This window comes from Somniosus microcephalus, chromosome 2 (genome assembly GCF_052327205.1).
Source record: "Somniosus microcephalus isolate GS21.2 chromosome 2, FLI_Smic_1.0, whole genome shotgun sequence".
Lineage (NCBI taxonomy): Eukaryota > Metazoa > Chordata > Chondrichthyes > Squaliformes > Somniosidae > Somniosus > Somniosus microcephalus.
The window spans coordinates 99,121,875-99,138,000 of NC_140988.1; the positions used below are offsets into that span (position 1 = coordinate 99,121,875).

General features: G+C 46.8%; 1 pseudogene across 1 annotated transcript in view; it reads right to left on the reverse strand.

The window, feature by feature from the left end:
- LOC147122828 (uncharacterized) overlaps positions 1–16,126 on the reverse strand; it is a 1,078,287-nt pseudogene that overhangs the window by 661,609 nt on the left and 400,552 nt on the right. The window contains exon 8 of the transcript XR_015080342.1: positions 9,377–9,506. The product of XR_015080342.1 is annotated as an uncharacterized LOC147122828 (transcript). The remainder of the gene's footprint in view (positions 1–9,376; positions 9,507–16,126) is intronic.

Sequence of the window (16,126 nt, forward strand, 5' to 3'; positions counted from 1 at the left end):
ATTGGCTCTCCATGGCCCACGTGATCCCAGGGGACGCTTCGAACTAACTGCGCCCCTGGGATATGCAAGCACTGCGCGCCGGCAGTTGGAGGAGGCCCAGGATCGGAATCCCACGCGGGCCCACAGCACAACGGCCGGCGGGCTAGGTAAGTGCAGGTCGGGGGCTTGCACCCGCGGGAAGCCTCCGACCTGAATTTCTGGCCCAATGTGTTTTCAATGGGAATCCTCCTATATTTGTCTTTTTTGGAGGAAGAAGAGGAGGACCAACAGTGGGATGCCAGGTTGAGCAGGCTGCAAGAGAGACTTTCTGTGTCCACCCAACATCCTTGCACTCGAATCTACAGGCAGAGGTGCATTTACCTTGCTTTGACAATTCATCAGATTCTGCAGTGGTGGCTCGTCAAGTGAGGCAACTGAGGAACCGCCTCACCTAGAAATGTTGTATGTGAGCGTGCAAGCAGGGAGTCAATGTCAATGTCGGCAGGCAGATGTGCAGAACCACAGTATTAGATTATGGCCAGTGAAATTGGGAAGGAATTTATTGCCAGAATCTGGTACTGCTGTTCTCAGCCCTCTATCAACTTATACCTTACCGCACATAACATTGCCTTTAATTAACATTAAAAGAATCCAAGGAGAATGTGGCTAAACATGGAACAGTTCTTTCATTCATCCTTTGAGTAATACATTTACTTGGACTCTTTCAAACATACTCTGTTATAATACAAGATAAAAAAATTAAGGTTGGTGTTGGGCTTCCACTGGAAGGGCCTGTAGCCAATGGCAACATGCAAAGCGGTCTCCCATCAGCACTATAGAGCAGCCAACCAGTGCGCTTCAATGGCCAGCCACCTGAACACCACACAAAGGGAAAATCTACCCCCTACATCTGAAATCTCCTCCAACCCTATAAACCCTCCCATGTGCTCGGTTTGTCTGATTGGCTTTCTGTACATTCCCCTACAGATGGTGGCAGAATCTTCAGCCACATCAGGCCTACTCTCGAGAGCTCCCTCCCTAAAAACCTCTTTTTGCACTTTCACAAACCTCCTCAAAACCCTGATTTTGGACCAAGCTTTCAGTCACCCCTCTTAATTGGTCTCTTCCTGGATCATTGCCCTTTCCCTTAGTTACCTCTCTTTGTGAAGTGCCTCTGGACATTTTTGTACACTAAAAAGTGCTATATAAATTCAAGTTGCTGTTGTACTCTAGCTGGAGCCAAAGAGTCAGTCAGGAGCACTGTAGTATCATATCCAGATTAATGCTCTATTGGCCAGAGTAGCAGAACGCTGTGCTTGTAGCCTGAAAGTCACTGAGCATCAATAGACAATAAAATGCCAACTGTGGGCCAGATCTTGCTGGAGAGGGGCATTAGTTAGACTTTTTTGGCTCAAAATTCATTTGCAGCATAGCTTGCTGGAAGTGCGAGCTGATATCAGAGTGGCAAGGGCAACGGGGCATCTGGGACCTCAGTGAACGACAGGACCAACACTGTATCCCCTTAACCAATGAGATTTAAGGATTGAGAAAGAAACAGGAAAAACAGAGAAGGAGGGTAAATTAGAGTCAAATCAGGTATAGAAAGAGAAAGAGGGAAAGAAAGATTGGATTGCGACAAGAGAAAAAAGAGACAGAAAGGAAAAGTAAGAAAAAAATTAAAACATTTAGGGGGGAAAAATCTGGTTGGCTTGCAACTCTCATTAGCGCCTTAAGAGGGCGCTAATGGGGCACAAAACAACTAGCGCCCGGGCACGGTGATGTTTGCGCCACTCGCGAAATTGACCAGAGTTTTTGCGGCGGCGCAAAAGTTTAGCACCCCAATCTCCTGCGCCCGCAGATCGTGACGTCAGTCGAGCGTGCAACGCCTTGGTGGCGCCCACCTTTCCGCCTGGCGCAAGCAACGACAGGGAGAGTGGAACGTTTCCCAGTCGGTGACGGAATGGGGGGGGGGGTGGCGCTATTTAAAGGCGGCCTCTTCCTGGCTTTTTCTGTGGTAGACATTTTTGCACCACTCATTCTGACAGAGAGAGAGATTCTGAGAGAGAGAGAGAGCGAGAGACACTTCTGCATAGAGTCAACACTGTGTGAAGTAGTTTTGGCTACTGAGCATCACCTTGCAGGTACTTTTGGATCTGACCTTCATTACTTCGATTGCCAAGAGACTATGGGGGCTGCACTGATTCGGGGCATCATCCTGCACCTGCAGAATCGGAGGCAACAGAGACGCAGAGAGTGGCAATCATGGCCAGATGGAGGAGGGCCAACAGGCCTCTGCACAGGAGACCTTGCCCTCCCAGGGTATTCCAGGAACAATTCTCCTACATTCATTTGTCTGAGGAGCAGTGTTTGTGCAGGCTGTGCTTCAGCAAAGAGGTGGTCACTGAGCTCTGCCACCTGCTGCAGCCAGATCTGCAGCCTCTACTGAGGACCAGGATGTCTCTGTCGGTGGCAGTGAAGGTCACAGTGGCTCTCAACTTTTATGCCACCGGCTCCTTTCAAGCAGCTACTGGGGACATCGCCAATATCTCCCAGTTTGTGGTCCAATGCTGTATCCGTCAGGTCACAAATGCCCTCTATAAAAGGAGACACCAGTACATCTCTTTCCCAATGACCCGGGCCAAACACCATGAACGTGCATTGGGCTTTGTGAGGATAGCGGGCTTCCCCATGGTGCAGGGCACCATTGACTGCACGCATGTGGCATTGCTGATACCGCATTAGAATGCAGAGGTTTTCTGAAACCGCAAGGGGTTCCACTCCTTAAACGTCCAGTTGGTCTGTGACCACAGACAGCTGATACTCGCTGTCAATGTCCGCTATCCTGGCAGCAGCCACGATGCTTTCATCCTGCGCCAGACTGCTGTGCCAGAACTTTTCCAGGCACCGCATCAGCCAAGTGATTGGCTCATTGGGGACAAGGGTTATCCACTGTGCACTTGGCTGATGACACCGCTCCGTAACCCCAACACCCCTGCTGAGCTGCGGTACAATGAGAGCCACCTCGCCACCAAGAACATCGTTGAGCAGACAATCGGCGTGCTCAAGCAACGGTTCCGCTGTCTGGACCACTCAGGAGGAGCCCTGCAGTACTCGCCTGAGCGAGTCTCCCTCTTCATAGTTGTGTGCTGCATGCTTCATAACCTGGAAATCCTCAGGACCCAGTCAATGCCACCAGAGGAGGAGGAGGAAGAGGAGGAGGAAGAGGAGGAGGATGATCAGCAGCAGCACCAAGGCGGGAGGATGGCCCACAATGTTGAAACTGCAAGGGTCGTCCGTCAACGGTTGATAACAAGCCGCTTCTAGGCCCCTACTGAGGAAATGGCTTCTGGCATGGAGAACAACATGATGGAAAGCAACCCGCAACCCCTATAGCCAGCCAAGGCAGCAATGATTCCAAAGGCCAAACATGTATATTTTGAATACAAAAACTTTTTTATTTTACAAACTCTGTGGGCAGGATTTTCATTGGGCCGTGGAGGCGGGATTGGAGGCGTGTGGGGGGTTAAAATCCAGAAATCGGGGGGCACGAACCCATCCCGCCCCCAACCCGCCTCCATGCCAGTTTCAAAGGAGGCAGGTACCCGACCCGCGCTGGGACCCGCCACCACGAGGCGGGAAGGGGATTAGTGCCAATTAACTGCCCGTTAACAGGTAGTTAACAGGCAGTTTTTAGCCTAATCCCTATTTTCATTCTTGAAGTGTGGGATTCCCGACAGCTCCAAACCACGGCAAGTTAGCGAGGCGGGCCGTCGGTTTGAATGGCTTGGAGGGGTCGAGATGTCCGGTGTTCAGGTGAGTGATGGGTGCGTGAGTGCAGAGGTAAGTGTGTTTGGTGTGTTTAAAGTGTTTAAAGAAGTTTTACTTACCTTTACAGCCTTCCTTCCTTCAGGTCTCGGGAGTCCCTCATCTCACCGGCACAGAAAGCAGAATGGCCGCCATCTGTCAAAAATTGCAGCATTCAGCTTTCTGTTCCGGAGAGATCTCTAAATCATCCGAGAGGAAGGAATTAACTTGGAGTACAGATTGTCAGTGTTTGACAGCTTCAGACAGCTGTCAAACGCTGATATTCCACCTGTCAAAAGGTCTTGACAGATGAAATATCAATCTGTGATGTCACCTGTTGCTGGGTGGCCCTTAATTGGCCTGCTGAGTCCGCTGGGCGGGCTCAACAAGGTCAATCAAGTCAAAATCACGTGGGTTGGCTACAACTCGATGGAGGCGGGACTACAACCCCGAAAGTTGTAGTCCCGCCTCCTACCCGCCTCCTCAATGAAAATCCAGCTCTGTGTGTCATTTCTTCATGACAAACTGATAGAAACAAACACAAAAAATCATTCATTAACATAACTGGTTCTCACAACCTGGAGATAATGTCCAAAATACTAAACAAATGTTTGAACACGAACCTCAGCCTTTAATAAAAAATTGACCAACATTTTGTTAAATCTCCTACTTTTGCCCTTCGAGGGTGATCTCCATCCCTTGCGCGCTTCCCCCCTTCCCACCCTACTGCTCCTCCATAATGGGGCCCCAGTGGCTGCAGCAAGGCTACTGGAAGGCTGCTGATTGTCAGAACCTGAGACTACAGATGCCCTTGAAGGACGGCCTCAACCAGCTCTGGGCCTGGAGGGCCCGGCTGCAGACTGCACCAACTCTGCATGGGTGGCAGCAGTCTGGGCTACAGGTGGTGGCAAGTGCAATGGGGAAGTGACAGTGGTGGCAGCAGGAATGCTGTCCTAATTCCCTGCTTGACCGACACACTGGCACTCCCACGGGGCAGCACCTCAGCATCCGGAGCAATCTGCTGCAGCACAGGTTGCTGGCCTGCTGCGGCACGGTGAGAGCCACGGGGAAATGTGTCCAAACCAGCGACAATGGCAGCATTCAGTGCTTGCGTGGCCTCAATCTGAGTCTGCATGAGACCAGTCTGAGATTGGATCATGGCAGCCAGTGACTGAATTGCAGCACTAAGCATTAGCGTGACATCCGCCTGTGCTACAGCATAGTGCTCCACACTCCTTGCCAGTGCATCAATGCAATCAGGCACCCTTCCCACTGCACCCATGAGCTGAGTGTGCATGTTCACCGCCTGGGTGTTCATTTCAGTGATGAGACGCTCCTCCTCTGCATCCAGTGCAGCAGGACTCGCTGGCCTACTCTCCCCCCGGGGAGAAGGCTCCTGAGCTTCCCTAGCCACATCACGTTGCTGTAGCCCGCTGGGACCCAGAGCTTCGTCCTCATCAGACCCTTCCCCCCTGCTCCCTTCCAGGGAAGACATGGTCCCAGTGTGGGCATGGGCTTCCTCGGGAGAGGGTGGCGCTGATGCTCCGGCTTCCTCTTCCTCCTCGCCTGCGGCTTCGCTACCACTGGCAGCTTCAGGGTCCATCTCCTCAGCTGGTGAATCACTATCTGAAAGCAGGGAGGTACAAGAGTGGCTTTAGCCTGAGGACGGGGGGCAGTAAGGGAGGAAGGAGTGCAGCGATTTAGTAAGTTGGATTGAAAGTGTCAAAGGCTGGTGTTGTGAGGGACAAGTGGAATGAGAAAGGAGAAAAAGGTGATGACCTTACCATTGTTGTCCAGAACGGGGTCGGCCTCTCCAGGAGCGATGGGACCGATCACCTGGCTTGCCACAATCCTGTGGATGCGCGCCTCAAGATCACTGAGGGGTTGCAGCTGAGGCTGCCCTCCACCCATCCGTTGCTGCTGTCTCCTATTATGAGATAGCTTGGCCTGCAAGAAAAAGGACAGCGTCTGAGTAAATATACAGCCATGGTCTTGCCTGATGTGCCTCCCATAACTGAATAGCCCTTAATGTATGGTGCCATGGTCTTGCCTGATGTGCCTCCCATAATTGAATAGCCCTTAATGTATGGAGCCATGGTCTTACCTGATGTGCCTCCCATAATTGAATAGCCCTTAATGTATGGAGCCATGGTCTTACCTGATGTGCCTCCCATAGTTGAATAGCCCTTACTGTATGCAAGGTGTGGAATGCACATGTGTGGTTCATGAGAGGGCCATAGGTGTTGGATGACTGTTGAGCATTGGGGTTTTAAGACCCTCTGGCCATAAAGTGAGGTTGAAATGGAGGGATGGAGAGGTGTTGAAAAAAAGCCACTCACCCTGACGACCCGAGTGAGGTCGTTGAACTTTTTGTGACATTGAGTATGGGTCCTGGGCACCATGCTCCTGGAGGAGACGTGCTGAGCCACCTCCCTCCACACTCTTCTGTAGTCGCGCGGCAAAGGCCTCCTGCCACTCTCAGGGTAGAGTATAGATCTTCTGCGCTCCACCGTGCCAACAAGAGCCTCCAAGGCCCACTCGCTGAAGCGCTGAGCTCGTTCTCTCACCCTCTCCATAGTCCTTGACAGGAAGATTTAGGCACAGGTCTTTCCAGGCCGAGATTCAATGCTCCAATAAGCAGGGTGTGGCTGGAGAGCAAGATCGACCCTTCCCTTTAAGAACTGTCTGGCGCCAGTATGTCTGTGTTCCATTGCTAACTGACATCACCTGCGCTGTGCCCGCGCTCTGAGTTAGCGCCTCGCTCCTCGGCCTTTGCGCCTTAAGGCGGGTGTGCAGCGCCTGATTTAGCGCTCCAATCACCTCCAGGGGCGATAGAAGCCAAGTTTGCAGTCGGAGGCGATAATTAGCGGCAGGCGCTAATCTTTGTGCCCGGCCGATAATTGCGCCCCAAATGGGGCGATACCGAATTTCTCCTTCTTAAAATTTGACATTTTAAAAATCTCTAACAACAACTGACTCCATGCAGGAATGAGATTTAACAGTTTAAATTGTTCCCTTTCTGGGCCAGAGAGGTTGATTGGCATTGTATTAACAATTATCACATTGTTAAAAAGGTACTTACACTGTTAAGTTCCAGCGCTAACTTTCTGCGATGAGTTTAATGAGCAATTAATGTGCAAATACAGCAAGTTCTTAAAAACAACGGGGAGGCTTAGGGCGAGTTGTTGTTTCTGCAAAGCAAATGGCAGAGCAACAAAAATCGACCAGCAAGTTTGGGAGATTTGCAACTCACGGCATATCTCTTAATCCCCTGAATGGCGTGCATCATTAACACACATTATTTTTTCCAGCAAGATCCTGTCCAATATGGAATGCTGGACTTCTGAGGGCTGATTAGAATATGCTGCAGCATGCACAGCAACAAATTAGAAGTAGCATAGACAATGGCCAATTCGGGGACAGCAGCAGTAAAATGGAGATGGCCTTTCATCTCTCTTTTATGCTTCTTGTTCACTACATAACTTTATTTATTTGTATCCAGGTCCATAAAGAAAATAGTTAAGTTAAGTGATATGCTTTGCAGAGATAGTTAAAATATCGAATTTAAAAAAACACCAAAGTACTATTGCCTATCCCATACGTTCTTGTGACTTTACATCTTCTTCTTCTTAGGCAGTCCCTCGGAACCGAGGATGACTTGCTTCCACATTAAAAATGAGTTCGCAGGTGACTGATGAGTCCAATGCGGGACCTACAGTCTCTGTCACAGGTGGGGCAGACGGTGGTTGAAGGGGCGGGTGGGTGGGGTGCTTGGGTTGACGTACGCTCCTTGCGCTGCCTGCGCTTGGCTTCCGCTTGCTCCCGGCGAAGAGACTCGAGGTGTTCGGCGCCTTCCCGGATGCTTCTCCTCCACTTTGTGCGGTCTTGGGCCAGGGATTCCCAGGTGTCGGTGGGGATGTTACACTTTTTCAAGGAGGCTTTGAGGGTGTCCTTGAAGCGTTTCCTCTGCCCACCTGGGGCTCTCTTGCCGTGCCGGAGCTCCGAGTAGAGCGCTTGTTTTGGGAGTCTCGTATCGGGCATGCGGACAATGTGACCCGTCCATCGGAGCTGATTGAGCGTGGTCAGAGCTTCGATGCTGGGGATGTTGGCCTGAACAAGAACACTGACTTTACATATGCTAGCATTAAGGCCTATTGAGCATTGTTGAAGTAGAGAAACAGATAAATCCCTTGCTATAGACATAAATAATTGATAGCTCCCACCTTTTTAAATCGGCAACCTGTCAATTATAATTAATAACATTGAATGTTGTAAAATTCCATAAAAAGGGTTTTCAACAATATTCAGAGTTATTAAAATAACAATATAACATGGAAGTCTGAAATAAAAGGTACTATATCCCTTTTACTGCTGGCGGATTGTTTATATCACTGCCCAATATTGGATATTGCTAATTCTGAATTTGTCTTATGCCTTGTTGTACATATTGTTCTTATTTGCCTGTGAAATAATGCAAGATATATCTACATCCCCCAAAAATATGGATTTAAATATACCATTTTCATTTGGGGGCAAAAGAAAATTTCACAAAACGATTTGTGTTTAAAAACAAAGCTGCTGGTCGTGTGTTTTTTCGATGCAGCAACTCCCAATTTTAAATTTGCCAACTCTTTTTCGTTGTCACTTGATGGAGAGGTCCATGTTGACCTGAAAGCTAGTATGGACTTATCAGTTGAGCCAGTTAATTCAAATATAGGTATATTTACATCACCAATATTCTGCATGTCAAAACCAAAATGTTCAAAGTTGTTCCTTTTCCTGTGATTATACCAAACATACTGAGCCCACCACCGCCATTTTGCAATGGGGTAAGTTGCAGCAGCAACTGGAGCAGCGTTAATTCAGCAAACTTGTGATCACCAGTGATTTTAATGGGGTGGCGTTGTGATAATTTACTTTTAACTGTTTCAGCGAGGGTCTTGGTGTAGCGGCACAGAAGTCCCAGGAAATTATGCTGTGGCGCAAGTCTCTTACGGCATGATTTGCTCAGACTTTTGCACCGTAAAACGGGCCCTACGATATAAATGAGCCATTGCAATGGCACAAGTCTGCAGGAAATTCTGGGCTACCTCGACACAAATGCACTTCCCAGCAAGTCACTAGATACTGATCAAAAGTGGGAAGCCTGGCTCATTTTTCTCCTCACCAGCCCAGGGCACCAAGGCCATTCATAGTGGTCCACTGCCATCCCATCTGAAATCAGCTTACAGCACAGAACACAGATCAGTATCACCCCACGTGGTGCAGTTACCAACAGGAACATTTCATTTGGCTCAAGCAAGTAGGCTATGTGACAAAGTGATACTGCATTCACACAGTTCTCCTCAAAAGGCTGAGCACAGCAACTCGCTGGATAGTACAGTGCAGCTTCAAACCCACATCCACATTTGTGCAAAATGCAGCACCCACATTGCTCATTCATTGATGTACTTTTATTTGTGCATACACAGAATATGCATATGAAAAGGTAAAAGTAATTATTTAACATTTAAATATATAATTGTAAAGCAATATTTCAATACAAGACTAATCTACATCAATGAAATTACAGAACATCAAATATGTATCTTACCTTTTCTTTTGAAAAATGGACTCTGTGGACATTTCTGCTGTGATGATCCTTGGAGATGCAAGTTTCTCTCACAGAATGATCTAAAGCTGTCTGTGGGTTGGCGGACAGTAGGGCTGAATTGTTCAGTCAGCTGGTAAAAAGCATCCAGAGACTTTATGATTTTCAAAGCAAAATGAATTCTGTCCTCCTGTAAATGCCAACATTCTACTACAGGATGTCTTTTGCTCTTTACCTGACTTATCTTATTGTATAACTCAGAATATTCAGGAGTAACAATTCCTTGTGCTGAACCAATGTATTGGTTAGCCGCTGACAATTAAATTACATTATAATAAATACTATATCTATATATTAAATGATTTATGCATGGCATGCACTTCCTGTCAACATAACCTTCCTTCCTGTGCGCAATTGAAAATACTGGATGGTGTTTTAATCTTCAGTGTTGGAACTGGGGGGGAGGCCCTATTTGGTACAATTTAAGGAGACTCTTGTCTAATATTATGCCATTTCCAATAACTGACTTTTGTACTTTAAACAATCCACACTTTTAATTTTACAGCACTGGGGTGTGCAGATTATTCAATTCCAGTTCTACTGCCACGTTACAGTAGCTTAAAATAAACCAAGCATGTGGCAAGTGAGAAGATGGCATCAGTGACTTTTTGAAAGTTAAACATTATTGAAAAATAAGCAAAATGTTATCAAGCTTTGAAAGAATTGTTCTAGGACTGCATATTAACAGATTAACCAGTTTATAGCATTGAAAAACACTGAAAACAGTAAACAATTAACTTTTTGTTGTGCATGTAGACAACAGTTAAGATCACTGCTGATGGTAAGAGAAGAATAATGAAGGATTAATTCAGAATAGAGTGGAGGAAGCTCACTTAACCACAACTATGGCAGTTCCAGTGTATGCATTTCTCAAAGGGAAATGCTCAAAATAAACACTCTTCACCATGGAATATGGCCAGTTCTATTTCTATATGATGGTTGAATGAATGAATGAAGACTATTCAATTAAAATCTAGATTTAAACTGCTTTACTGAAAATTTCAAAAAATTAGCAGCACACAGCTACATGACCAGCTGGGGGCTAATCTTGCCAATCTCCTCCCCGTCCAATTTACCCTCCCGGTGGACTCTGGCAGTGGGCCAGCCATCACCGCCCCTCTCCGCATCTCCCTCCAGAATGTCCGTTCACTTGTGAACAAGTCTCTTGCCATCCATGAGCTTATTGTAGATGATTACATCAACATCATGGCTTTGTTGGAAACCTAGCTGGAGGGTAATGACACCTTACCCCTAAATAAAGCCTCCACCACTTGCCCCACCCAGACCATCGCGGTGGTGGTGTGGCTCTCATCACCAAATCACACCTTGGTCTATCCCCCTGCTCCTCTGGCACTTTCTCCTCCTTTGATCATCTCACCTTGTTCCATCCCTCTCACCTCTCATTTAAAATCCTCGTTCTCTACTACCTACCCAGGTACCATAAACATTTTCGCTCTGAGGTATCTTCACTGCTGTCCTCCCTATGCCTCTGCACCAAGCAACTTCTCATCCTCAGTGATTTGAACCTCTATCTCAATTCATCATACTGTCTCTCCTCGGAGTTCACTGCCCTCCTATCCTCCCTTAATCTCTCCTCCCATGTAAATTCCCCAACACATATTCACGGCCACCCCCTTCACCTTGCTATCTTACGTGGCCTCGCTACTCCCATCGTGTCAGTCACAGATAAGGCCATCTCTGACCTCTTCCTTGTATCGCTCTCCACCCACATCCTCCTTCCTCCCCCTCCAACCTTACTTCCTTCTGTGTCCACCTCTGGAAAAAAAAACTCTCCCAACTTACTTACAACTGCACTTACAAAATCCCAACTGTCCAGCCTTTAGCCCTCCATTCACCACGGCATTTCTGCAGCTACCGATCTGCTGAACCACACCCTCACCACCAATGCCCCCTTTAATGGTTAGAAAATGGTTAGGAAATTGCTGAACGGCAGGTGACAGAGAGTAGGGATAATGGATAGGTACTCAAATTGGCAGGATGTGACTAGTTGTGACCTGCAGGGATCTATGTTGGGGTCTCAACTATTCACAGTATTTATTAACAACTTAGATGATGGCATAGAAAGTCATATATCCAAATTTGCTGATGACACAAAGATAGGCGTCATTGTAGATGAAAGCATAAAATTACAAAGGGATATTGATAGATTAAGCAAATGGGCAAAACTGTGGCAAATGGAATTCAAAGTAGGCAAATGTGAGGTCATCCACTTTGTACCTAAAAAGGATAGAACAGGGTACTTTCTAAATGGTGAAAAGCTAAAAACAGTGGAGGGCCAAAGAGACTTGGGAGTCCAGGTACATAGATCATTAAAATGTCATTAACAGGTACAGAAAATAATCAAAAAAGCTAATGGAATGCTAGCCTTTATATCTGGAGGGCTAGAATACAAGGGGGAAGAAGTTATGCTTCAGCTATACAAAACCCTGGTTGGACCACGCCTGGAGTACTATGAGCAGTTCTGGGCACCACACCTTAGGAAGGATATATTGGTCTTGGAGGGAGTGCAGCATAGGTTTACCAGAATGATACCCAGACACCAAGGGTTAAATTATGAGGAAAGATTACACAAATTAGGATTGTATTCCCTAGAATTTAGATGGTTAAGAGATGATCTGATCAAAGTTTTCAAGATATTAAGGGGAACAGATCGAGAGAAACTATTTTCACTGGTTGGGAATTCTAGGACTTGGGGACATAGTTTAAAAATTAGAGACAGACCTTTCCGGATTAAATTAGGAAATCCTTCTACACACAAAGGGTGGTAGAAGTTTGGAACTCTCTTCCGCATTTGATTGATAGCTTTTGTTAACCAAAGGTATTAAGGGATATGGGCCAAAGGCAGGTATATGGACTTAGGCCAGAAAATTCTGCCGAAATCCAGGATCGAACGAGGCCCCATCAAACCGCCTGTTTTACCGTCTCCTCACGGGGGATTTCAATCGGTGAGCAATATTATTTTCTGATTTTCATTTTTTGTTAAATAAACGGGTTACTAATGTCAATCTGTGTAACATTCATATCAAAAAATTCTATAATCTTACAGCACACAAAGTCTCCTTGTTTGTTGTTCTAATTTGAAACATGAATAATACCTCGGGGTCAATTAATTTTATTTAACTGTTACTAACTAAACAAAATACAAAGCTCCATGAGAAATAAACACACAAAATGGCATGGAAAGTATATTTTAATATGGAGCACTGGTTGTTTGAAATGATAGATGAAATAAGAATTAAACCCGCTCAGTATTAAAGAGTAGAATGAATTTTGGTGCAGTTCCGCTGTGGAATGTGTTACTTTTACACAGGAACGTGACTTTTAACAAGTGCAAAACAGCTGCAATATTTAAAAAGAAATTCACAACCCGAATATCACAGATGTCATTTCCTTCGTTCTTAAGCTTTGCATCAGATAAATTATAAGCTTTCAGCAGGAAATCTTTTCAGAAAATATTAGAAAACTCACAATTTCATTATTCAACAGTGAGAACATGGATATTAACTCCGAGTGACAGATCTGGGTTAATTTAACAAAAAATGAAAATCAGAGAATAATATTGCTCACTGATTGAAATCCCCCGTGAGGAGACGGTAAAACAGACGGTTTGATGGGGCCTCGTTCGATCCTGGATTTCGGCAGAATTTCCTCTCCCCTTTTGGTTAACTCCTCCGTTATTTACAGTTATTTTTTTACCCTTCATTGATGAGCCGGTGTAAAAAACAGAGAACAAGGGAGGAGTTCCATCGTTCATTTTCTTTTCTTTCTTTACCTTAATTTCTCTTTTCTCTCTTTCAGATCAATATAGTGATGGGAATCCCAATTTAAGTTGCTGATTCCTCGGTGTTTCATCCATTCCAATCAAAATTCAACATTCCAGTCTAACTCATTTGTTATTCCACAGTGCCACTGTGTTTTATTCCGTGTTATTCTCTCGCGCGTAAAAGCCCGCTCCCTGCGGGCCTGACAACATTGCGAGCGCCAGCGTGGCCTGTTTTGTTTAATGCATGGCACCTCCAAGCTTGCTGCACGGCTGTACACCCACACAGCTTAGCGGGAACATAGCTTTGATGCCCTAGTCCCTATTAAAACCATTACTCTCTCTCACCCTGGACGTTCCCCCTGGTAAGAATCTCATCTTTGCTCCATTAAGTCCAAGGGACGCAGACTTGAACAGATATGGCGGATAACTGGTTTATCCATTCACCGCCAGATCTGGCTGGACTACATAATCAGATCCTGCTCTCTTTCTGCCAAAACTGCTCACTATTCCAGGATCATTCTGGAATGTAAAGATAAACCCCGGCTTCTTTTCTCTACTGTATACCGTCTTCTTAAACCCCTCTCCCCATCTCCTCCACCTTCACCTCCAACAAGTGCAAGGAGCTCATGGACTTCTTTGTCTCGAAGATTGAGACCATCTGATCAACTGCCTCTGCCACTTCCATTCCTTCCCCTAGCCCATCAGGCCAAACTTCCTCTAAGGCTCCCCCCTGCCCTAGCCCTGAACTCACATCTTTTCCCAGTTTCTCTCCGATCTCCCCTCATGACCTCTCAGCACTCACCTTGTCCGTGAGACCCACCTCCTGCTCCCTCGACCCTATTCCCACCAAACTGCTGACCACCCAACTTCCTTTTCTGGCTCCCATGTTAGCTGATATTGTTAATGGTTCTTTCTCTTCAGGTACTGTCCCTCTCTCCTTCAAATCTGCCATCATCACCCCTCTCCTCAAAAAAACAACCCTTGACCCCTCCATCTTTGCAAACTGCCACCCCATCTCCAACCTCCCTTTCCTCTCCAAAGTCCTTGAATGTGGTGCCACCTCCCAAAACTGTGCCCATATTTCCCGGAACTCCATGTTTGAATCGCTCCAATCATGTTTCCGCCCCTGCATAGTACCAAAACAGCTCTTATCAAAGGCACAAATAACATCCTATGTGACTGTGACAAAGTTAAACTATTCCTCTTCATCCTTCTCGACCTCTCTGCAGCCTTTGACACGGTTGACCACTCCAACCTTCTTCAACACTTCTTCACCTTCATCCATCTGGGTGGGACTGCACTCGCCTGATTCCATTCTTATCTATCCAATCGTAGCCAGAGAATCACCTGCAATGGCTTCGCTTCCAGCTTCTGCATCATTATCTCTGGTGTCCCCCAAGGATCTATCCTTGGTCCCCTCCTATTTCTCATCTACATGCTGCCCCTCGATGTCATCATCCGAAAACACAGCGTCAGTTTCCACATGTATGCTGACGATACCCAGTTCTACCTCACCACCACTTATCTCGACCCCTCTATTGTCTCTAAATTGTCAGACGGCATGTCCGACATTCAGTACTGGATGAGCAGAAATTTCCTCCGACTAAATATTGGGAAGACCAAAGCCATCGGCTGCGATGTTGCCGGCGCTCAGAAGGCGGGTCAGGTGTTAGTCGCAATGATTGATGGCGGATTGCAAACCAGCCGCAAACCCGCCTCCATGTGAGTTTCAAGAGTGTCGGGTCTGTGATTTCACAACAGACCCGAAACCAAGCGGCGGGTAAGGGATTTAAGGCACTTAACTCCTTTTTAAGTGCTTGGTAACTGTTATTTTGTGAGCCTTTTGCAATTTTACATTTTATTCGGGTTTCACGACATTCGGACATCACACCAGGTGAGTGTTTCGGGAAGACCAACAAGCTGGAAACTTCACAGCTGCAACTGCAGTCTAAAAGCTGCACTGTCAAATCTGCTCAATTTCAAATCTCAGAGGTTGCTGATTTCATGATTTGGGAGACTGTCTTGAGGTTGTAAGTGTCTGTTGTTAACTCTATATCCATTGTCACCTGCATTGCTGGACAAAAAAGGCACCCTCACCCTTCACTGTGCCACTTCAAATTGGGATCACGATGTCAAACGTTCATACAAGATCAATTTATTCCAACATAATAAAAGAACAGAAACTTAACATTGAATTCTATCAGAACACCCAAGTGAGTGCCCTTGTGGTCATTTATGTGTCAGCTTTCTCTTACGCGTGCTTCTATGTTGTGCTATCCCTGTGGCTTCAGCAGGTGTAGAGACAGCCTGCTCACTTCCCTGTTGCGCCTGCTTAGACGCCTTTGGCGGGTGTCCTCTGCGTTTTGGAGCCTTTGAAGGCCCCGCCAAAGTCTGCACCTCCTGCGGCTGCACAGGGGCAGACTCGGTCATCACTACTCCGGCAGTCATCTGGGGCTCTGACGAAGGGTTGGCAAGGGGATGGAAGTTGGAACACTTGGAGAGGAGCCCCCACTTGCATGTCGCCTCCCACCATCATCCCTCTCATGGGCCACCTGCACTTCCAGCTGGAGAGCACCTTGCTGCACATCAGTGGGGCCATGAGGACCCATCTCTGTACTGACAGTCCTCATAACGGGGACATCCATGTACCTCTGGTCCTCCCCACGATAGATGCCCATCTATCCTCCATAGCTGACCATCTATTTAGAAGAGTCACTATGTTCATTTGAGTCTGGCGATTTATGTTCTCCATGGAGGTTGTCATCCTTTCCATGGCGGGACCTACATTCGCCATTGCGTGCGCCACGGCATTGCTCATGTTTGAAATGGACTCCTCCATTCTCTGCACACTCGCAGTCACCGTGGTTGCAAAGCCAGTCAGAGCCTCCTGCATTTGGTCCTGAAACTCC